This window comes from Stegostoma tigrinum, unplaced genomic scaffold, assembly GCF_030684315.1.
Source record: "Stegostoma tigrinum isolate sSteTig4 unplaced genomic scaffold, sSteTig4.hap1 scaffold_109, whole genome shotgun sequence".
Taxonomy (NCBI): Eukaryota; Metazoa; Chordata; class Chondrichthyes; order Orectolobiformes; family Stegostomatidae; genus Stegostoma; species Stegostoma tigrinum.
Window position 1 is genome coordinate 940436 of NW_026728060.1, and position 22932 is coordinate 963367.

Below are 22932 nucleotides of genomic sequence, written 5' to 3' on the forward strand. Positions count from 1 at the left end.
AGTTAGTAAGGCATAATTTCCTATGGACAAAGCCATGTCAACTATTCCCCATTCAGTCCACGCTTTCCAAATATATGTAAATCCTATCCCTCAGAATTCCCTCCAACAACTTACCCACAACTGACGTCAGGCTCACTAAAAGTTTATTGTTCCCTGGTTTTATGTTACCACCTTTCTTAAACAATGGCACCAGATTAGCCAACCTCCAGTGTAACAGCTCACCTATGACTGTCAATGGTGCAAATATCTGAGCAAGGGGCCCAATCGCAAGCTTAGCTTCCCGCAAAGTTCGAGAATACACCTGAAGAGGTCCTGGGGATTTATCCACCTTTATGCTCTGTATGGCATCCAGCACCACCTCCTCTACAACATGGAGCTTTTCAAGATACACATTCATTTCTCGAAGTTCTTTAGCTTTTGTATCCTTTATCACAGTAAATACTGATGTAAAATACTTTTTTGTATCTCACCCATCTCGTGCATTCCCACACATAGGCGGTCTTACTGTGCTTTTAAGAAGCATAGTAGTGTCAAAATTGGCCTCATTTAAAACTTTGACTCTTCGACCAAAGTCTATCCTTTTCCATAATTATTTTAAAACTAATAGAGATATAATCATAGGCCCCAAAATATTGTCCCCCCTGCTGACCCCTCAGTCACCTGCCCTACCTTATTTCCCAAGAGAAGATCAAGTTTTGAGCAGGGACTAATGACACCAGTACAAACAGCCCAAAGATCAAAGTTCATTCCTTGATTTAAGGGCAAAATCCTTCAAATGTGGTTGTGGTGAACTTGCTGGTGTGTTAACAGTTGGGATGATTGAGTGAATCCCTTTCCACACATAAAACAAGTGAATGGTCTGTCCCCAGAGTGAACTCGCTGGTGTCTCAGCAGGTTGGTTGAGTGAGCAAATCCCTTCCCATACTCGGAACATGTGAACAGTCTCTCCCCACTGTGAACTCGTTGGTGTTTCAGCAGGTTGCTTGACTGAGTGAATCCCAGCCCACAATCAGAGCAAATGAACAGTTTCTCCCCAGTGTGACTGCGTTGGTGCATTTCCAGCTGGGATGGGTAAATAAATCCCTTCCCACAATCCCCACATTTCCACAGTCTCTCCCCAGTGTGACCGTGCTGGTGTTTGGGCATTTCAGATGAATCTTCACAGAATCTTCGACACACAGACAATACGCATTTCTCCCTGGTGTGAACAGTGCTTCTTCCTTTAATGTTCAAAATCCTGAGATAATTAGGTTACGACAAACAGATTGAGTGTCAGATCTGGATGTGGTTTTGTTTGATTTCTCTGAATGCAATCACAATTTCAAACTGAAGAAAAAAAAAGTAGAGAGAGAGAGAGAAACCAGAAGAACACACACAAAGATTGTCAAACTCAGAAATTAATCTGATCAATTGTGGATGCAACACTGAGGGGCACTGCTGGATTATCAGTAAAACTGAACTGGTTCATTAAATGTCCTTCAGGGAAGGGAAACAGTCAGCGTTTGCCCAAAACTACAAAAAGAGATAGAGTTTGGACAGACATGAAGGGCAGGCATTTTATTCATCTGAAAATGAATCCAATTCCTGTTTTCTCTCCATACCCTCTGATCCTTCTGAAGGACTAAGATGCAGAAAAATACCTGAAATCTGAAATAAAAACAGAAAATGATAGAGATACTCAGCAGATCTGGCAGCATCTGAAATGGTGATAGATGCAGGAACCATTGCAATCTTGAAGAAGTGTTGAGATGATCATCCACTGCACCAAAATACAGGTTACACACCGAGTGCCAGAAAACGGGCCTAGCTTCAATAGGTGCTTGGTGGCCAGCACCGATACAATGGGGACATTGTTGAACACAATGTTACCCGAGTGTCTGACCCCATTTAGTTCCGTGTTTCTCTCCTATTCTCTTTTCGGAAACAGGCAGCAGCAAGTAGTGAAGAATGCAAATGATATTTCGGCCTTCATTGTGAGAGGATTCGAGTACAGGAAGAGGGATATCTTTCTATAAGGGCCTTGGTGAGACCACACCTGGAGTCGTGTGCACCTTTGTTCTCCTTTCCAGAGGAAGGATGGCCTGGCTACTGAATGATCGGAAAGAAGGTTCACCAGGCCAATTCCTGGGATCACAGGACTGATGTATGAAAAGAGATTTGATCTTGATTAATCCTTCTTTCTTTTAATCTTTCAGCCACCGACAACATCATGAACTAATTTCAAATCCCATTTGCTGATTTGAGTCTTTTACTGCTAAAGCTATACTTGGGTTCCCATTCCCCTGTCATACGAGTTTAAATCCTCACCAGTGGAACTAGCAAAAGCATCAACAAGAATATCTGTCCCAGCTCTGCCCAGGACAATTGTTCAAGCTTGTGCATGTCCCACCTTCCCCAGAAACAAACAAACAGTCTCAATGCCTCAGGAATCCAAACCTTTTAAGTTATAGCTCCAGCCATGCACTCATCTCATCTGTCCTCTTATGCTTTTACTAGCACGTGCATTGTAGCAGCTCACACTGTTACGGGATTAGATCACAAAAGGTCCTGTGGGGGGTATAAAAGAGTCCTGTTGAGAAGGAACATTAGGGAATTTACTTGGGTTTCTGTAAACAGACAGTTCAAAACACATAAGCATTTTAACAAGAGGCAGTTTTTAAAGGCCTGGTTCAGCCACAATCACAAGTTTGTTACTTAATAAAAAGTAGAAGCAAAAGTCTGATCCTACAGCATTCTGAACTGTTTAGGTAATTGTAACCAGAAATGCAAACAACCAATTAACGTGAAAGGGTTAGCTGAATTCCTAGAGCAAATGTTTGTCAGCAATAAAAGCAGCTCACTGTATCATTATGGAAGGAAAAGCAATAAATGGTGTAAACACAACCTCGAAAAGACCAACAACATAGGAAGGGGCAAAGGAAGATTATAAAGAGAGAAGTCAGGGCTGCAGAGAGATAAAACAATTGAAATGTAGATACGGATAATTTGAATAAATTCTTACATCCAAAGATCAAGGGAAGAGTGACAAAGATAGATTACAAAATCCGAAATGAAGATATGGTTAGTGCCTTAGTTATTTGTGAAATCTGAACAAATTTTGTTTCATGGCTTGGTAAAGCTCTAAAGTGACTGAATTTCACACTCAGTGGAACTGGAATAGATGCTTTTTATTAAAACAAGAAAGTAATAATGGAAAGCGCTTAGAGTAGAAAATGAAACTTCAGTTTAAAAATCATTTACAGAATGCAAATCGTTGGGATTGTAAACTGCAGCAGCAAGTCAGAAACACTGTTTGATCTTTTAAGCTGAAGTAAGAGAGGGATTTTTCCACAATTTGTCAACTGTATTACAAATTGTAGTCACTTTATATCAGAGTTGAGTTTAAAAGACTTAATCACAATTCCTAACAATCCACACTACAGTTAGTAGAGAATTTGGAAAAGTTCTTAGTGATAAGATACCATTTTGGTTTTTGGCAAAAAAATGTGGTGCAGCTGGCAAATGTCTGAGGAGGAATATAACTGTCAAAAGCATTGTAAGGTCCCAAAGACAGACGAAGTAGTTTTCGAGCTAACCTCAGGAGATTATAGAAGGGTTTAGGACTGAACATAGTGTTGTCCACGATTGTTTGAACATACGACATAGAACATTACAGCACAGTACAGGCCCTTCGGCCCTTGATGTTGTGCCGACCTGTCATACCGATCTCAAGCCCGTCTAACCTACACTATTCCATGTACGTCCATATGCTTGTCCAATGACACCCTAAATGTACCTAAAGTTGGCAAATCTACTACCGTTGCAGGCAAAGCGTTCCATTCCCTTACTACTCTCTGAGTAAAGAAACTACCTCTGGCATCTGTCCTATATCTTTCACCCCTCAATTTAAAGCTATGCCCCCTCGTACTCGCCGTCACCATCCTAGGAAAATGGTTTGCTTACTGGATTGGGTATATTGATTTGGGGTGTGTGGCTAACAATGACAACAATATTGCATGTAAATAACACCTAGCGAATGGAATAAAAATATCACAATCAGCCAGGGAAAGTTTGAGTGTCACTGTCCACTCTTCCAATCTGAGCTGTATTTAAGAGGGGAATTAGGCCTCATGTGAAAGCCAGGTTTGGAGTGGACTCTGGCCTCTCCCACACATGCGGTAACAGAGCTCTGAATAAAGGTCACTTGTACAACTGAACACAACACAAACTTCTCCCGACAACAATGTGGCACTGGGTGTAAGCTTGACAATACTACATTTGAGATCTCGTATTTTAGTGTATCTCTTAACTTCCTATCTTCAGCTTTCAGGTCCTCCTCCCTTGGTTTTCCTATGTCACTGGTACAATCGGATGTTCACCCTCCCACTCCAGAATGTCCTGAAGCTGCTCCGTGTCATCGCTAATCCTGGCACCAGGGAGGCAACATACCATCCTGGATTCATGTCTCTCTCTATCCCTTACTATTGAATCCCCTGTCTCTACAGTCATATTTATCGTTTCCCTCCCCTTCTATGCAGCGGAGTTACTCCGAGTGCCATGAACCCGACTGATGCTGCTTCCCGAGTGGCCACCCCAACATCCCCCACCTCTCTCCCCCACCCCCGACCCCCCAACTGAACAGTACCCAAAACAGTATATCTATTTGAGGGAGATGACTCCAGCACTTCCTTTCTGAGCCTTTTACTTGTCTGATAGTCACCCATTCCCTTGCTGTCTGTGTAATCTTCACCTGCTGCGTGACCAGTCTGTTGAGAATGCGACCACAACCTTCTCAGTTACCATGGATGCTCCATACTGACTGCACCCACAGCTCAAGCTCTGAAAAGCAGTTAACCAGTAGCTGCAGATGGACACACTTCCTGCACAAATAGCCAATAGGGACACTGGTAATGTCCCAGAGTTTAATGCGGAAAACTGTGAGGTGATTCACATTGGAAGGAGTAACAGGAATACAGAGTACTGGGCTAATGGTAAGATTCTTGATAGTGTGGATGAGCAAAGAGATCTCGGTGTCCATGTACATAGATCCCTGAAAGTTTCCACAAGTTGATAGGGTTGTTAAGAAGGTGTACAATGTGTTCGTTTTTACTGATAGAGGGATTGCGTTTCAGAACCATGAGGTCATATTGCAGCGGTACGAAACTCTGGTGCGGCCGCACTCGGAGTTCTGGTCACCGCATTGCACGAAGGATGTGCAAGCATTGGAAAGGGTGCACAGGAGATTTACCAGAATGTTGCCTGGTATCGAGGGAAGGTCTTATGAGGAAAGGTTGAGGGACTTTAGGCTGTTTTCGTCAGAGAGAAGAAGGTTCAGAGGTGACCTAATAGAGACATACAAGATGATATGAGGATTAGATAGGGTGGACACTGAGGTCCTTTTTCCTCAGATGGAGCTGGCTAGCACGAGGGGATATAGCTTTAGATTGACGGGTCATAGATATCGGACAGATGTCAGAGGTAGGTTCTTTACTCAGGGTAATAAGGGCGTGCAATGCCCTGCCTGCAACAGTAGTAGACTCGCCAAGTTTAAGGGCATTTAAGTGGTCTTTGGATAAACATATGGATGATAATGGAATAGTGTGGGTTAAATGGGCTTCAGTGTGGTTTCACAGGTCGACACAACATCAAGAGCCTATGTTCTATTGTGCAAGAGGAGCACATCACAGGTGTGATGTCTTCTGTTTTGACTTCTCTCCAGATTAAGCCAGTTTCTGCCTTAAAAAGAATTTAATTAAGCTAGGTCCTCCCCCTTCATTTCAAACATTACTATTATAAACCTAAAGCCCCTAACTTTATTTAAGCTAATATATACTTTAAAAACTGTAAGAAAATTCTTTACAGTATCAAATATCAATTGGCTGTTTCCATTAGGACTGAGAGACTTTCTGAACTGCCCAAACTGAGACTGAGCATCACACTCAATCTTTCAGTTTCACTTTCTGTTTCACCCAACTCCAAAGCACTCTCATTTAGCCAAGCAGCACTCACAGTGCAGCCTTTTCATTTTCATTGTATGCTCACACCCACTCTGATCTCAGCCTCCCATACTGTTTCAATGCAGCTCAATGGAAGCTCAGGGAACAGCATCTTCACGTTAAATGCAGTAATTTATAAACCTCAGGAATCAACACAGACTTCAGCAGTTTCAGGATCAATGGAGTTGTCAGGAAATGGAAGATTCCACCTGGAGGGGTGCTGGAATTTGTGCCCATCAGGAATTTTAAAAGGAAGTTTGCAGGTATTCAAGAATGAAAAATGTATAGACTAAAATCATGAAGTGGGCGATTGGGACTAAATATGACAGTTCTTTCAAAGAGACGAGGTGTTGTTTGGACAAATCTACCCCTCTCAGGCCAATATCTCCTTTCTCAGCTGCAGGGTATAGAACTGAACACTTATCCCAGAGGTGATCAAACCAAAAATTTGAATATCCTGCTTTCAAGTTACAAACTTACCAGGAGTATTCTCCCATGCATAGAATGGTTAAACCTCTTTCCTTTCACTGTTAAGTGTCAATGATACTCAGATCCTGATCACTCCGCTTAATGGAGAACTTGCATTGGGATCCTGGTTTGCAAATTATTCTCAATAAATATCCTGTAAAGCAAATCCACAAGAGACAAATAACGGTCAGGCCTGGACAGAAATCCAGAAAACACAAGATTGTCTGGAAAAGGCAAACATTTCTCTTGGTTTCTGTTAGTTATGTATAAATCCTCCTCTTAAAAGCACCCTGCTCCCCCACACAGAAAGATGCAGAGGTAAAATACACCCATTATTACAGACTGAGGAAGTCAGACATTAATAAATTTGACGAGGGAGCACAAGGGGACTCAGAGCACTTTCAGTGATTTGATCCCAATCATATGAATACTGGGCAAACGGATATGCTTTAATAGATCATAATATTTAAAGCAGGACTTCCTACAGTGAGAGTGCAACAGGTAACATGAAGTTCTAAGCAAGGATTAGCGGATCCGAAACGTTATTTTTTTTCCTTTCACAGATGCTACCAAACCTACTGAGCTTTTCCAGCAACTTTGTTTTTGAACATGCAGTTCTGAACACGTTTTCGGCATTTCTCCTCCATTAAATATCTAACGGATAACTTGCAGCAATTTATACTGCCTGAAGCCAGTACTCCGCCAGCGTCAAAGGTCCTTCCCAGGAAATACACGCCGTGTCTCACAGTCTGGGAAAGAAGTCCAGAAAAACAAAAACAAAAACAAACATTTCTCTTGTCTTAATCTCCCCTCCCAAGCAAGAAAGGCTGCGCTTGCGTTCCACTGCAGGTTGCCACCTATAAATATGGCGATCCGGCATGAGTCCCGAAGATCACTGCCCCTAATAAAGATGGTGGCAATTACCTCTGCCTATCGCAGCCTCAGGTCCGTAGCAGTTTTTCCGTTTGCTGCAAAACACGGGACCGGCATGTTAAAATTTGTTTTCTGACATGCATCAACGGCTAATAAAGCCTCTCAGTCAATACCGAAAGTATTTCCCTCCCGTTTTTTTGCAGCTTTCCTTTTTATCCCGTGTACTGTACCTTCCGAAAGCAGCTAACCCTCATTCGCAGAGATATTGCGCCCGCGGACAGAGGCGATCACATGATTTTCACACAGACAAACATCTCACTCGCTCTGATTGGCTGGAGGGTAGGCCGCTTCCATTGGCCCCGCCCCGTGCTCCGATTGAACCAAAGCTGACATCGCTCACAGGGAGATAGCAATAGCTGCAGGTGTTGGAGTCACAGATGACACAGTGTGGAGCTGGAGGAACACAGCGAGCCAGGCACCATCAGAGGAGCAGGAAAGTTGATGGTTCAGGACCCTTCTTCAGAAATGGGGGAGGGGACGGGAACTGAGACATAAACAGAGTGGGGGCTGGGGAAGGTAGGTGGGAAGGTGATAGGTGAGTGCAGGTAGTCAGTGGTGAAGATTTTTCCTGCTGTTCATTAGCTCTGTGAGTGATGGTGAGGGTTCATCCCGAGATGGGGAAAAAAAGGGCCACTCCTGATTCTCCTAATGTACGGCAAAACAGCTTGTATTTTATGGAAACTTTTACTCTGTCATTTTCCTCGATGTTTTGGCTGTTTCAGAGACTTGGATAGAGCAGGGTCAGGAATGGATGTTGCAAGTTCCAGGGTTTAGATCTTTCATTAAGGTCAGGGAAGATGGTAAAAGAGGGTGAGGTGTGGCTTTGTTAGCCAAGGACAGTACAACGGTGGCTGAAAGAACTTTTGATGAGGTGGTATGGGCTGAGAGCAGAAACAGGAGAGGAGAGGTCGCACTGCTGGGAGTTTTTTATAGGCCCCTGCAAAGTTCCAGGGATGTGGAAGAGTGGATTGGCAAAATGATTCTGGGCAGGAGTGAAAAGAACAGGGTGGTCATTATGGCAGCTATTAACTTCCCTAACATTGAATGGAAATGCTATAACTCTAGTATGTCGGATGCATCAGTTTTTGTCCAATGTGTGCAGGAGGGTTTCCTGACTCGGTATGTCGAAGGGCCGACGAGAGGGGAGGCCACACTGGATCTGGTACTTGGTAATGAACCAGGCCAGGTGTTTGATTTAGTGGTAGGTGAGCACTTTGGACAGAGTGACCATAATTTGGTTATGTTTACTGTAGCAATGGAAAGGGTTAGGAATATGCCACAGGGCAAGAGTTATAGATGGGGGAAGGGCAATTATAATGTGATTAGGCAAGATTTAGGAGGCATAGAATGGGTTAGCAAAATGCAAGGGATGGGGACAATCAAAATGTGGAGCTGGTTTATGGAACAGATATTGCTGTCCTTAATAAGTATGTCCCTGTCAGGCAGGGAGGGAGCGATAAGGTAAGGGAACTGTGGTTTACAAAAGAAATTGTATCTCTTGTTAAGCAGAAGAGGGAGGCATATGTGACGATGAGACAAGATGATTCAGATGAGGCGATGGAGAGTTACAGATGAGCTAGTAAGGATTTAAAGAGAGAGTTAAGAAGAGCAAGGAAGGGACATGAGCAGACATTGGCAGGTAGAATAAAGGAGAACCCTAAAGCGTTCTATAGGTATGTGAAGAATAATACGATGTCTCGGGTAGGAATAGGGCCAGTCAAAGACAGAAGTGGGAAGTTGTGTGTGGACCCTGTGGAGATTGGAGAGGTGCTAAATGCTTATTTCTCATCTGTTTTCACTGAGGAACAGGAGAATATTGTAGAGGAGGTGACTGAGTTACGGGCTACTAGAATTGAAAGGATTAAGGTTAGTAAGGAGGAGGTGTGATCAATTCTAGAAGGTGTGAAGTTCGTAAATCCCCTGGGCCAGATGGGATTTTTCCGAGGATTGTCTGGGAAGCCAGATAGGAGGTGGCAGAGTCTTTGGCCTTGATCTTTGAGTCCTCATTATCTACAGGTTCAGTACCAGAGGTCTGGAGGATTGCAAATGTTGTGCCCTTGTTCAAGAAGGGCAGTGGGGCTGACCCAGGTAATTATAGACGTGTGAGCCTTACATCTGTTGTAGGAAACATTTTGGGAAGGATTATAAGAGATAGGATTTATTATCATCTAGCAAGCAACAATTTGATTGGAGATAGTCAGCATGGATTCGTCAAGGGCAGGTTGTGACTCCCAAAACTCATTGAGTTTTTTGAGAAGGTGACCAAGCATGTGGCTGAGGGAAGGGCAGTTGACGTGGTGTACATGGACTTCAGTAAAGCCTTTGATAAGGTTCCACATGGTAGGCTATTGAAGAGAATACAGAGACACGGGATTGAGGGAGAATTAGCAGTTTGGATTAGAAACTGGCGTTCCGTAAGAAGGCAACGAGTGGTGGTTGATGGAAAATATTCAGCCTGGAGTCCAGTTACTAGTGGTGTGCCTCAAGGATTTGTTTTGGGACCACTGCTGTTTGTCATTTTTATAGATGACTTGGACGCAGGCATAGGTGGATGGGTTAGTAAATTTGCAGATGACACTAAAGTCAGTGGAGTGGTGGACAGTGTGGAAGAATGTTGCAGGTTGCAGGGAGACTTGGATAAACTGCAGAATTGGGCTGGAAGGTGGCAAATGGAGTTTAATATGGATTAAATGTGAGGTGATTCACTTTGGCAAGAATAATAGGAAGGCAGAATACCGGGTCAATGGAAAGATTCTTGGTAGTGTGGCTGTGCAGAAGGATCTTGGTGCCCATGTACTAAGATCCCTGAAAGTTGCCACCCAGGTTGATAGTGCTGTTAAGAAGGCTTACGGTGTGTTAGGTTTTATTGGTAGAGGGACTGAGGTCCGGAGCCATGATGTCATGCTGCAACTGTAGAAAATGCTAGTGTGGCCTCATTTTGAATATTGCGTGCAATTCTGGTCGCCCCATTACAGGAAGAATGTGGAAGCATTGGAAAAGGTGCAGAGGAGATTTACCAGGATGTTGCCTGGTCTGGAGCGTAGGCCCTATGAAGAAAGGCTGAGGGACTTGGGTCTGTTCTCTCATTGGAGAGAAGGAGGCTAAGAGGGGATTTAATAGAGACATACAAGATGTTCAGAGGATTAAATAGGGTGGACAGTGAGAGCCTTTTTCCAAGGATGATGACTTCAGCTTGTACAAGGGGACATAGCTACAAATTGAGGGGTGTTAGATTTAAGACAGATGTCAGAGGCAGGTTCTTTACTCAGAGAGTGGTAAGGGCATGGAACACCCTGCCTGCCAGTGTAGTTAACTCAGCCACATTAGGGACATTCAAACAGTCCTTGGATAAGCATATGGATAATGATGGGGTAGTATAGGGCAAGGGGCTTAGATTAGTTCACAAGTCGGCGCAACATCGAGGGCCGAAAGGTCTGTTCTGTGCTGCATTGTTCTACGTTCTATGTTCGAGGTGCTTCACAGATGAGCAAAACATCGATTAAAGATATCAATTTTACGATGTATCATAAAGAATAAGAGAGAGGTTCAGGGAGGAAATTCCATAGTTTGGGTTGTCAGCAGCTCTAACCCTGGAGTGTTGTAAGTGGGGTGGGTCAGAAAAATATCTGGAAAGGGGAATTGCAGGAGTGCAAAAAACACATATGGCCTTCATGACGGCAAAGGTTTCAGAGACTGTCATTAGAGAGTACGGATGTCGCATGGAGCTTAAGGCATTACTCTGCACTCAATCCATTACAAGTCATGACCACAAAGGTACAGAAGATTTCTGATGCCTTAATCAGGCTGATCAATATTTGTATCGATGGGCTTGCAAAATGTCAGTAATCGCCTCTACCTCAGAGTCATGGTATTGTTGGGATGCTGCTACAGAAGAGGAGACAGGGAGCAAGGAATGTCACATAAAACGCTCTCCTCTTCTCACTATTTTCACTGCAAAACCAAGGGAGCACCTAACATACCACCTCTATCTCCCATCACAACACTTTGCCCCACAATAACTCTGTCTGCCCCTGCACAAGGAGAAGTGGGATTCTTTTCCAGGACCATGTGGTGCCCTGAAACTCTGAGTGAAGACCAAAAGCATCTGAGCGATGAGAGCAAAGATTTGAGAAGACTGTCTGCACCTTTGCTGAAACTTACAGGAGCACCAGGTCAAAGCAATAGGCAGCATGTGGAGTACAAACTGGAATTGAGTAAGTGTGCGTCTGTACAAATTTGGACAGGCCGGGGGTTTGGGACACTTGACAAAATTTTCAGTTTCCTTTTTGAATAGTCACCTGAAATGCCTTTTTAGAACCACTTCTAACCCTTATCCATGCTCAGATCTGGAGGGCCAGGTCACTCTTGCACTGGTTTCATCCTGCAATTTTATGAAGTCAGCAACAAGATGAGTTTCAACATTGACTTTGAAGATTATTGAAAGCTATCATCGATTGCCATTAGAATGTTTTGATTTTGATTTATGTTGTCTCGTGTACTGAAGTACAGTGAAGTGTTTTTGAGAGTGGTGCAGGCAGATCATAGCAAACAATGATTTACAGATCAAAGTGTGTGCTTAGACAGAGCAAGGCATGCAAGGTTATGCCTGCATAGGAGGTGTGCAAAGCAAGATCAACACTATTTGGAGTTACAGAGTCCATTCATCAGTCGAATAATGGCAGAGAAGAAGCTGTTCTTGAACCCCTTGATGGGTGTGTTCAATCTTCTGCCCAATGGAAGAAGTTGGATGAGAGCATTACCGAGATGGGACGGGTCATTGATGATGTTGGCAGCCTTTCTGCGGCAAAGAGAAGTGTAAATGAAGTCCATGGATAGGAGGCTGTTGCCGTTGTGGCCTCCTCTACATTGGGGAAACCAAGCGGAGGCTTAGGGACTGTTTTGCAGAACACTTACGCTTGGTTCGCACTTTACAACTGCACCTTCCAGTTGCAAACCATTTTAACTCCCCCTCCCATTCCTCAGACGACATGTCCATCCTGGGCCTCCCGCAGTGCCACAACGATGCCACCCGAAGGTTGCAGGAACAGCAACTCATATTCCGCTTGGGAACCCTGCAGCCCAAAACGTATCAATGTGGACTTCACCAGCTTCAAAATCTCCCCACCCTCCACTGCATCCCAAAACCAGCCCAGCTCGTCCCTGCCTCCCTAACCTGTCCTTCCTCCCACCTATCCCCTCCTCCCACCTCAAGCCCCACCCCCATCTCCTCCATACTAACCTCATCCTGCCCCCTTGCCCTGTCCATCCTCCCTGGACTGACTTATCTCCTCCCTATCTCCCCACCTATACTCACCTTTACAGGCTCCATCCCCACCTCTTTGACCTGTCTCCTCTCCACCTATCATCTCCTCTATCCATCTTCAATCCGCCTCCCCCTCTCTCCCTATTTATTTCAGAACGCCCTTTCCCTCCCCCATTTCTGAAGAAGGGTCTAGACCCGAAATGTCAGCTTTCCTGCTCGTATGATGCTGCTTGGCCTGCTGTGTTCATCCAGCTCTACACCTTGTATTCTCTGGATAAGAGTTTGGCTTCTGTGATGATTCGTGCTGTGCACACAACTTTCTGCAGTTTCTTATGGCCTTGGGCTGAGCAGTCGTTGCACCAGGCCATTATGCACCCAGATAGGATGCTTTCTATGGTGCATCTGCAAAGGTTGGTGAGGTCTTCATGGACATGCAGTACAGTAGATAAACAAAACATAAAAAGTAAAAGTTCAAAAAGATGCCAAGTTAGACATGCTGAGACTTTGTCAGATTTGAAACTGTTTTGTGTAGGTAACAGTTAAAGAAAGCTCTTGCAGTTCTTTTGTCAGTGAGTACAGAAGTGCTGGTGAAATAAAGGATTATAGATGTAGCAGCCCTGAGTTAAGAGGAAAACAGCACAGGCATAAATATGCAGAAGATCACGAGGTTGACTAAGGTCAGTGTTGCTTATATGAACTGTGACTGGGCACAGTGGGGAGTTAATCAGATAAGAACAAGGATAAAATAGATCTGTGTCTGTGCAGTGGAGACCAACCAGAGTCAGAAAATGAAGGCCCAAGACAGACACTTTGAAGATCAAGGCTGCAAAAACTATCAGAAGTCCTTTTAACACTGTTGTTTAGCCACTGACAGGAACAGTACAACTGTTTGAGTGTAAGTTGTTGTCTGCATTTATCACTGCAGTTTGCCTGACAGCAGATCACCTTCTACTGACTCTATCTCAATAAAGTTGATTGTTGCTTCACAGCCCAGCTCTGCTGCCAAGTCTGCTCCTGCCTGAAAAGTGTAATCACAAAAGAAGATAATGCTTATTGCCAGTCCAGGCAGGCTGTGATTGTGGATGAGTGGGGAGGATGTTCGACAGAATGGGAAATGTTCATTCTGAAGAGATTGACCTGAAACAGTGACCATTAGTCTACTACTTTGCTGCTATGCCATTTCCCATTTTAATATGCCAATTCAAACTGTGCTGGTTTTGCTGAGTGTTCAGATCACAAGACCATAATGCATCCGAACAGAATTGTGCCATTCTGTCATGACTGAATGGTGTGCAGTTCTGGTCTCACTGCTATAGGAAGGATGTAGTGAAAGGGCTGAGGATTGACAAGGATGTTGCCAGAGTTGGAGGGTTAGTGACTCGCTTGTCAAATTGACTTTATTTCTGTGTATTACAATTGTTGTTCTGCTCCAGTTCTTATTTTAATCAGATGTTGATAATAATGCCCAGACATACAAGGCAGAAAATGATCTATCTCCATCAGCAGGGTATCAACCCCCTAATATTTTGAATAATTTTTTTTATCTCATCTGCTGTCTGGTTGCATATCTCTTTCTGTTTTCTTTTTGTTTTCTTTTTCGCCACTTTGTCACTTTACAGCCTGGAGGAACATTGAAATCTATAACTAAACTGACCACATGATATCTGTTCTCCTTCTGTCTTCCACCTTCCACGCACCTTCCTTCCATTGATAATAAAATGTGAGGCTGGATGAACACAGCAGGCCAAGCAGCATCTCAGGAGCACAAAAGCTGATGTTTCGGGCCTAGACCCTTCATCAGAGAGGGGGATGGGGTGAGGGTTCTGGAATAAATAGGGAGAGAGGGGGAGGCGGACCAAAGATGGAAAGAAAAGAAGATAGGTGGAGAGGAGAGTATAGGTGGGGAGGTGGGGAGGGGATAGGTCAGTCCAGGGAAGACGGACAGGTCAAGGAGGTGGGATGAGGTTAGTAGGTAGAAAGGGGTGCGGCTTGGGGTGGGAGGAAGGGATGGGTGAGAGGAAGAACAGGTTAGGGAGGCAGAGACAGGTTGGACTGGTTTTGGGATGCAGTGGGTGGAGGGGAAGAGCTGGGCTGGTTGTGTGGTGCAGTGGGGGGAGGGGACGAACTGGGCTGGTTTAGGGATGCGGTGGGGGAAGGGGAGATTTTGAAACTGGTGAAGTCCACATTGATACCATTAGGGTTCCCAGGCGGAATATGAGTTGCTGTTCCTGCAATCTTCAGGTGGCATCATTGTGGCACTGCAGGAGGCCCATGATGGACATGTCATCTAAAGAATGGGAGGGGGAGTGGAAATGGTTTGCGACTGGGAGGTGCAGTTGTTTGTTGCGAACTGAGCGGAGGTATTCTGCAAAGCGGTCCCCAAGCCTCCGCTTGGTTTCCCCAATGTAGAGGTAGCCACACCGGGTACAGTGGATGCAGTATACCACATTGGCAGATGTACAGTGGATGCAGTCCTTCCATTGATGTTTTGTGAGGATTTCATCAGTGCCAGCAGCCGTGATCGAATCGGAGGAACAGGTTACATTGCAATTACATTTAAATCCTCCCCCAACTGAAAAATCCCTCGAAAATTGAACACAATTTCAAGGAAGCTATAAAACACATATGGAGCAATGAATTGAATTGTTAATAATGTTTAATCCGTGTGATAGGATTATAGAACGAAAAAACACTGCTGATGGTTCGAAGCTGAAAGACTAACAGTGAAATGCAAGAGACACTCAGCAAGGCGGGACACAGTCTGACACACACACTACAAGATAACCAGGGGAATGGGGAGGGAATTTGTTGGTTATCCCGGGATACAGGGTCAACAGCGAAAAGTGGGAGACACTGGATTGGGAATCGCGGGATAAAGACACGTAACTGGGTCAGAGAATGGGGACAGCACAGCGAGGCTCCCTGTGGTACTCGCCTTGGACCGCCCCGCTTTTGGGCAGGTCTGAGTTCAGTTTCCGGAAACTGCAAATTCTGTGAAGTGGGCGGGACTAAATTTGTGATTGACAGGTAGGGGGTGTTTTTCAGTCCAGAAACAGCCTCTGCTCCGCCTTTTCTTGGTGAATGTTTCCCTGCAGTCGAGTTGGTGAGTGTTTAGAACTCTGTCGGTTTCCCGGTAATGTAGGTGAACTGTAGCTCACTGTGTGTTAGATCATATCGCCAACGCTCTCTCATCCCCTTTCTCCCAATCCCCAGTTACACGCTGCTGGCTCAGTGAGTTCTGGCGGATGCGGGGCTGTGGTCAATCTCGGCGCTGGTTTCGGTTCACAGAAGACGGTTTAGTTTTTCAGGTAATGACAGATCATTCTGCCCAGCAGGACAGATTCTAATGTTGTCAGCAGGGACCATACAGCCCTCACAGACTGGGGTTAGTTTCTTTCCAGCAGAACAGACCGAGGAAGGGTCATCGGACCCGAAACGCTATCTCTTCTTCCCAGATGCTGCCAGACCTGCTGAACTTTTCCAGCAACTTCCGTTTTGTTGTCGACTAAGTGGGGGACATGACTGACATGTATAAATTTATGAGGGAAATAGAGAAAACAAGAACAAATCTTTCTGCTTAGTGGTGGAATCAGTATCGGGCGACATGGATTGATGGTAAGCGGCGGGAAGTTTTTATGAGTTGAGCGGATTTTTTTCACTCAGATAATGGGGGGAAACTGAAACTCACTGCCTGGCAGCCTAGTCGAGCTACAAATGTTCATAACACTTCCGGAACTATTGAGATGTATAAAATAAACACGGAAAGAACTGGGATGCTGTAAATCAGAAACAAAAAAGAAATTGTTGACAACATTCTGCAGATCTGGCAGCATCTTGGAGAGAAATCAGAGCTCAAGTTTCGGATCGAGTTTTTGAAGCCAGGATGTAGAACCCCCCAATGAGGAAAGAGGGGACCTAACGTCAGACAACCAACGCGGACAAGTGCTTGAAGTATTAGCGGGGAGAATTTTGCAGGCAGTTATCAGAACTCTTTTGAAAAGATTTGGGATTGTTATGGAAAAGGACAAGGATGGACCTGTAATCAAAGTTCTAACTTGGTTGATTTTAATAAGATATGATTTGGCCATAGTGCACAGGAAGCAGATACTTTCAGGTACATGTGCAAGAGGGAACATAAATGGAGAGATAAGGAGAGCGCTAAGGGAAATATGAATTGATACTGCCAAGTGAAATGAAGCAAAATGCTCTGTTGATTTACAGGTAGACATATGGTTAAAGGATAAGGGGGAATGTGTAAGGCCCATTAAGGACCACAGAGGTATCTGTGCGTAGAACTAGAGAGTGTTGGCCTGGGTCGAAATGAATACTTTGTGTCAGTGCTCACTAGTGAAATAGATGAATCAGGGAGAAGGTTTGTGATAGAATGTAAAGAAACTATCACAGAGAGAGAAAGGAAGTACTAAGTAGTCTGGAAGGTTTAAATGCAGATCAGTATCCAAGGTCAAGTGAAATGTCTCCTGTGATGTTAGGATGAAATAGCAGGGTGCTTGCAAGGTTCTTAATTCCCCACTAACCACAAAGGGACCCTTCTGAAGGGCCACCGGACTCAAAACGTTAACTCTGTTTTCTCCTTCGCGGTTGCTGCCAGAAGTGCTGAGCTTTTCCAGCAACTTTGTTTTTGTTCCCAATACTTTTATTTAATCTCTTTGACATCAGCAAGACTTTTGGGAGACTGAAAGCAAAGCTAAGTGCGCATAGAATCCATTGAAATTTGGCAAATTGGATCCACAATTGGCTGAGGTTCAGGAAGCAGAGAGGTGGGTTTTGTTTTGTTTCTAACCGCAAATCTGTGCACATTGGTGTGGCAGAGTGGCCAATGTTGGGCCCTTATTTTTGTTTTAGGTAAATGCCTTAGATTTGAATGTATGAAGGTTGATCAGTTAGTTCAGATGATGCAAAAGTAATAGATGGTAAATAATGAGATGGATAGCCTTAGTTTACAGACCGGCTGATCAGTGGTAAATGGAATTTGATCTAGATTAGTGAATAGCAATACATGGACGAGTTATCCAGTCCTTGAATTCATTTGTTAATCAAACAGTTTGTGATGAGTTGACTAGCCAGGGGAGGAAGGCTATTTCCTTTTCCCATCAACATACACCATGACATAGTCCTGGATTGTAAATGGGGATTTTGGCTGTAAGACAATTTTGCTACATGTTGCTCACTCCATAGTCAGACCTCAAATGAGAGTCTCTAATGTATGGTGCTGCAAATTGTGAGGAACGAAAATCACATTTTGGCTTTTATTGCTAATCAATTTGCTGTCCCCTAAATCTTGATCATCTCTAACAGAAATCATGCAAACATGAACATGAGGAAAGAGGCCACCATTTTAGCAGGAAAACAAATGTGTAAAGCTAAGAGAGCAAATGATGACAGTAAATTTAAGAGACGTACCAGAACCAACATTTGCAGAGTAGGCACCCTCCCTGGATTCAATCCCTCTCCCTTCCTTTGCTGCAAGTGAACAGTTTCCCGACCCTACCACCCAGAAAGACTAAAGAAATGGAAAGGGAGGAGACATTGCTTTGCTCCCAGATGTTGCACAGAGGAGGAGGTTTCACTGGAAAGACAACATCTGCATTGTGAGCCCAGGACTGAAGCAGCCAATAGGAATTGCTGTGCTCCGTGGTGATGCCTCAGGTTTCAGGCACGTGGACACGGGAGCGCCGCCCCCACCTATTGTTCCCCTCCTGCTGCCAGGGTTGCCGGGGCAACCAGCGGGCGGCTCGAATCAGAGCGAGAAGCTGCTCGGGATCTGCCCCTCCCCCTCCCTCCGGCGGCAATTGCTGAATCAGAAGGTGACCATGATCAGCCTCTGACTGTTCTGTCTGTTTATGGTTTGCCTGTTCTGTCTGTGGGGAAAGGTATGGACCATGTGGAAACAAAAAGGAAAGACCATGGAGGAATTTGAAAGTAAGGATGGGTCTGAACAGCGGGCCTTAGATTGTTTGTTATGAAATGTTTGTTGGTGAGATGTGGCCAGTGCTGCCTGGAGCAGCATTTATTGCCCATCTCAGGTGCTGTGGAGAAAGAGCTGCCATGGGCCATGTCTATAATCTTTGACTGCCTATTATGCTGGGGACCAGGCAAGTCAGCGTTTCGACTGGACCTGAAGCCTGTCAATTTCGGATGGGTAAATCATGTTAGACAAATCTACAAAAGTTTTTTTTTGAAAATGTAACTGATAGAACCCGGTGGATGGGGTCATTTGGATTTTCTCAAAGCTGCTGATCAAGTTCCGCTTAAGAGGTTAGTGTGCAAAATCAAAGTTCATAAGATTGTTGGGAATTTACTGGTGTAGATTGTGAATTGGTTGGCAGACAGGAAACAGTAGAAATAAATGATCTTTTTTCAGTGTCTAAGGCTTTGACAATTGGGACGCCACAAAGACCCTTGGACCTCATGTGTTCAAAGTGTACATCAATGATTTGTATGTGCGAATCCAATGTACTATTTCTAGGTTTGTTGACACAAAAGAAGAGGGATTGTGAGTGAACGGGACATAAAGAGACTTCAGAGTAATTTAGATGATTTGAGTGAGTAGCAAATGCATAGCAGATGCAGCATCAGTGTGAAGTTATCCACTTTGGTACCAAATTCAGAATGGCAGAGTATAATTCAAGTGGTGGTCGATTTGGAAATGTTCATGTACAAAGGGACCTGGGTGTGCTTGTACACCAGTCATTCAATACAAGCTTGTAGGTGCAGCAAGCAGTTAGGAAGGCAAATGGAACTTTCTCCTTCATTTCAAAAAGGTTTGAGTATGGCAGCAAGGTGCTCTTACAGCAGCTGTGTTGGGTTTTGTGAGGCCGCATTGAAATCTATGAGCAAGTTTGGTCTCCAAAACAAAGAAACATTATTCTTGCTGCAGGCAAACAGCAATTTCTTGTGTTGCTGAGTGAGGGACAAAAGTTATCACTGACCATGAATCAAGAAGAAGCTCCAGTTGTTGTCTTGGTTTCAAGTCAGATTTGGAGATGATGTCACTTGTTGACAACACTTTAAAGCATTTCCCAAAGCGGGAAGTGGGTGATGTTCCCTCACTTTTGCTTCATTTCCCTCTTGCAAAACAAGACAGAGTCTGAGGCACTGTTTGGTTTAGGCATACCCACTGCAGGGCCCTGCTCCCCACACCACCACCTCCCCCTGCTACACACACTAAGAAAGGAATGATGTGGATAAAGTAATCCAAAAGGTGTGGTGGGAAATACAAGACAAAATAGAGAGAGGTAGTGTTAGAGGAGCTAGAATCATTGAAAGTGGATGAGTCACCAGGCCCAGATAGATAGTTCCCTGGCGTGTTGAAGGAAATAGCAGATGTTGTGAGGATTAATTTTCAATCTTCACTTGACTCAGGTGAGGTGCCAAGGGGCTGGAGGAATGCAAATGTGCTGTTGTTGTTTAAAACAAGTACAAAGGAAATGCCATACAACTATAGGCCAGTCAATCTTACTTTGGTGGTGGGCAAACTGTAAGAATCAATCCTGAGAGATCAGAGAAAATGTCAATTAGAAATGCATGAACTTGTCCGGGATAGTCAGCATTGCTTTGATGAGGGAAGGTCATACTTAAGCAATTTGACTGAATTCTTTGAGAAATTGGTAAGGAGTCTCAGTGTGGGTAGTGAAGTGGATATTGTTTTCATAGATTTTGTTAGGATATTTGACAAAATCCCACACGGCAAACTGGTCAAAAGTAAAAACCCATGGATAACAGGGTAATGTGTTGAATTAGATCCTCTGTTTACAGTGCTCTGACATATTTCCAGTCGCAAGTTCCAGCAGGAGACTGTAATATAGGAAGCAGTGAAATTGTTTCAGAGCTGAGCATTATGGACTATTCAGCAAATTTTGAGCTGGTACTGCTGTGTTCTGTTATCTGTGAGAGATTGCATGGTCCAGGGCTGATGTGACTCCTTTAATCTGGCTCTGAATTCATGTTCACCATTGCTGTATTTCATCTCTACCCTCCTAGATCTTCTCTCTGCGATTGTATAACTTCTGTCCCTGCATTTTAGCTCTGTTTTGTGTTTTACTGTTACATCTGCTAATTGTGCCTAAATTAGACTTCCACCACTGCCTATCCCCTGACCGTGTGCTTTTGCTTTCCCAACTTGATATTCTCACAGAATTGTTAACAGTCAGAAATTGTTTTTAGTGCTCTGCTATCAACTTCTACTCTGCAAATTACAAGATTCATCCAGTTCACATTTTATAACCTACCATTTTGATTTTTTGGTTTCTGTCTCACTCTCCTTGTTTCGTCCAAATCAGCTGAACACGGTTTTCAGAAGAGGAGATTTTGCAGTTAACAAACTGAAACCAACCGTCACTCAGGATCTGAGAGAGTTACCAAACGTATCACAACCTGAATACAACAGAATATTGGACATGGAAGGAGAAAGCACTGTTCCCAGTGGGGAGAAACTGGTTCTGTTTTTGGGTAAGGCTTCAATCAATCAGCTGGCTTATCAGAATGTAAACACACTCATAATGATTAGAAGCCATGGAGATGAGGGGATTGTGGTAAAGACTTCTTTCATCCATCAATACTGAAAAATCATCAGTGTAGTTACACCAGGAAGAGGCCATTCACCTGTTCTGAGTGTGGAGAGAGACTCACTCAAATCATCCACCCTGCTGACACACCAGAGTGTGGCAAGAGGCTGTTCACCCCCACAGAGTGTGGAAAGAGATTTATCAATTCTTCAAACCTGGTGACACACCGGCAAGTTCACACTGATGAGTGACCTTTTAAATGCCCAGTCTGCAGGAAGTGCTATGAAAGGTCTGGGGAACTAATGCTCCATCAATGTGCTCACACTGAAAGAGACTGTTTGGGTGTTCTGACTGTGGGACAGCATTTCAGTGATCATCTCGGCTCACTGTATACCATTATGTTCACATTAGGGAGAAGCCCTTTACCTGCTCTGACCGTGGGAGGGAAGTCAGTCAGTCACCCCATCTGCTGAGGCACCAGCACATTCACACTGTGCAGTGACCATTCACCTGCCCCAGCTGTGGGAAGGGAATCACACAGGTGTCATATCTGCTGAGTGACCAGAGAGTTCACAAGAAACTGCAGTGATTGGGCTTTACTATTAACCGCGTTCAGGAATTAACCAGGTTCATTGTGATCTGTTTCTGCTGATATTAATAACCACCTGCTCAGGTATATGTTAATGTAGATAAGTATCAAATAAACCAGTTTTGTGTAAAACACAGTGTTTCATCTTCTTATTGTCTCTGACACAGCGGATTCCCTTTCAATTGCTGTCCCACTCACCTCCATCCTCACCTTTAACAAGAAGTATGAAAGCTCCATTGTCACTGAGATGAAGACCATCTGATCAGTTGCCTCTGCCCAGACTGGGAAAATTGCTCTGGAAAATTGGTCCGATTTGCTGCCCATGTATTTACTCACAGAGGAAAGACTATTCAGGTGCTCTCATTGCAGGACTGGACTCAGGCAATTATCAGTCTCACTGTGCATCAGTGTGTTCACACAATAGGGAAGCTGTTCACTTAGTCTGAGCATGAGAAGATTCACTCAGACCGTCCACCTTCTGAGACACCAGTGAGTTCATTCGTTACTGCAGAAGTTGGATTTCCTGTTAATCAAATGCTGGACATATTCGTTTTCTCATTTGGTCTTTTTTCTAATGGTGTTAATAAATTCCAGGAGTTTTAAATGCAAATATTCAGAATAAAAACGGGCATGAATTGGCTTAGTTTTCAACTTTCCCCCCCACAGTGATCGAGAACGCCCTTGACCGCGTCTCCCGCATTTCACGCAACACATCCCTCACACCCCACCCCCGCCACAACCGCCCAAAGAGGATCCCCCTCGTTCTCACACACCACCCCACCAACCTCCGGATACAACGCATCATCCTCCGACCCTTCCGCCATCTACAATCCGACCCCACCACCCAAGACATTTTTCCATCCCCACCCCTGTCTGCTTTCCGGAGAGACCACTCTCTCCGTGACTTCTTTGTTCGCTCCACACTGCCCTCCAAACCCACCACACCCGGCACCTTCCCCTGCAACCGCAGGAAATGCTACACTTTCCCCCACACCTCCTCCCTCACCCCTATCCCAGGCCCCAAGATGACATTCCACATTAAGCAGAGGTTCACCTGCACATCTGCCAATGTGGTATACTGCATCCACTGTAGCCGGTGTGGCTTCCTCTACATTGGGGAAACCAAGCGGAGGCTTGGGGACCACTTTGCAGAACACCTCCGCTCGGTTCGCAACAAAC

General features: G+C 44.5%; 1 long non-coding RNA gene across 4 annotated transcripts; it reads right to left on the reverse strand.

Annotated features, from left to right (window-relative positions):
* Positions 1–856: 856 nt before the first annotated feature.
* Positions 857–7660, reverse strand: LOC132207594 (uncharacterized). Of its 4 annotated transcripts, none has more exons than XR_009443613.1 (4): positions 7547–7653; positions 7023–7411; positions 6456–6597; positions 857–2547 (listed from the first exon to the last, which is right to left on the reverse strand). It is a non-coding gene; the product is annotated as an uncharacterized LOC132207594 (long non-coding RNA). The 4 variants fall into 4 exon arrangements; XR_009443614.1 differs by having other exon boundaries at positions 7368–7411; positions 7547–7651; XR_009443611.1 differs by having other exon boundaries at positions 6456–7411; positions 7547–7660.
* Between the last annotated feature and the right edge of the window lie 15272 nt (positions 7661–22932).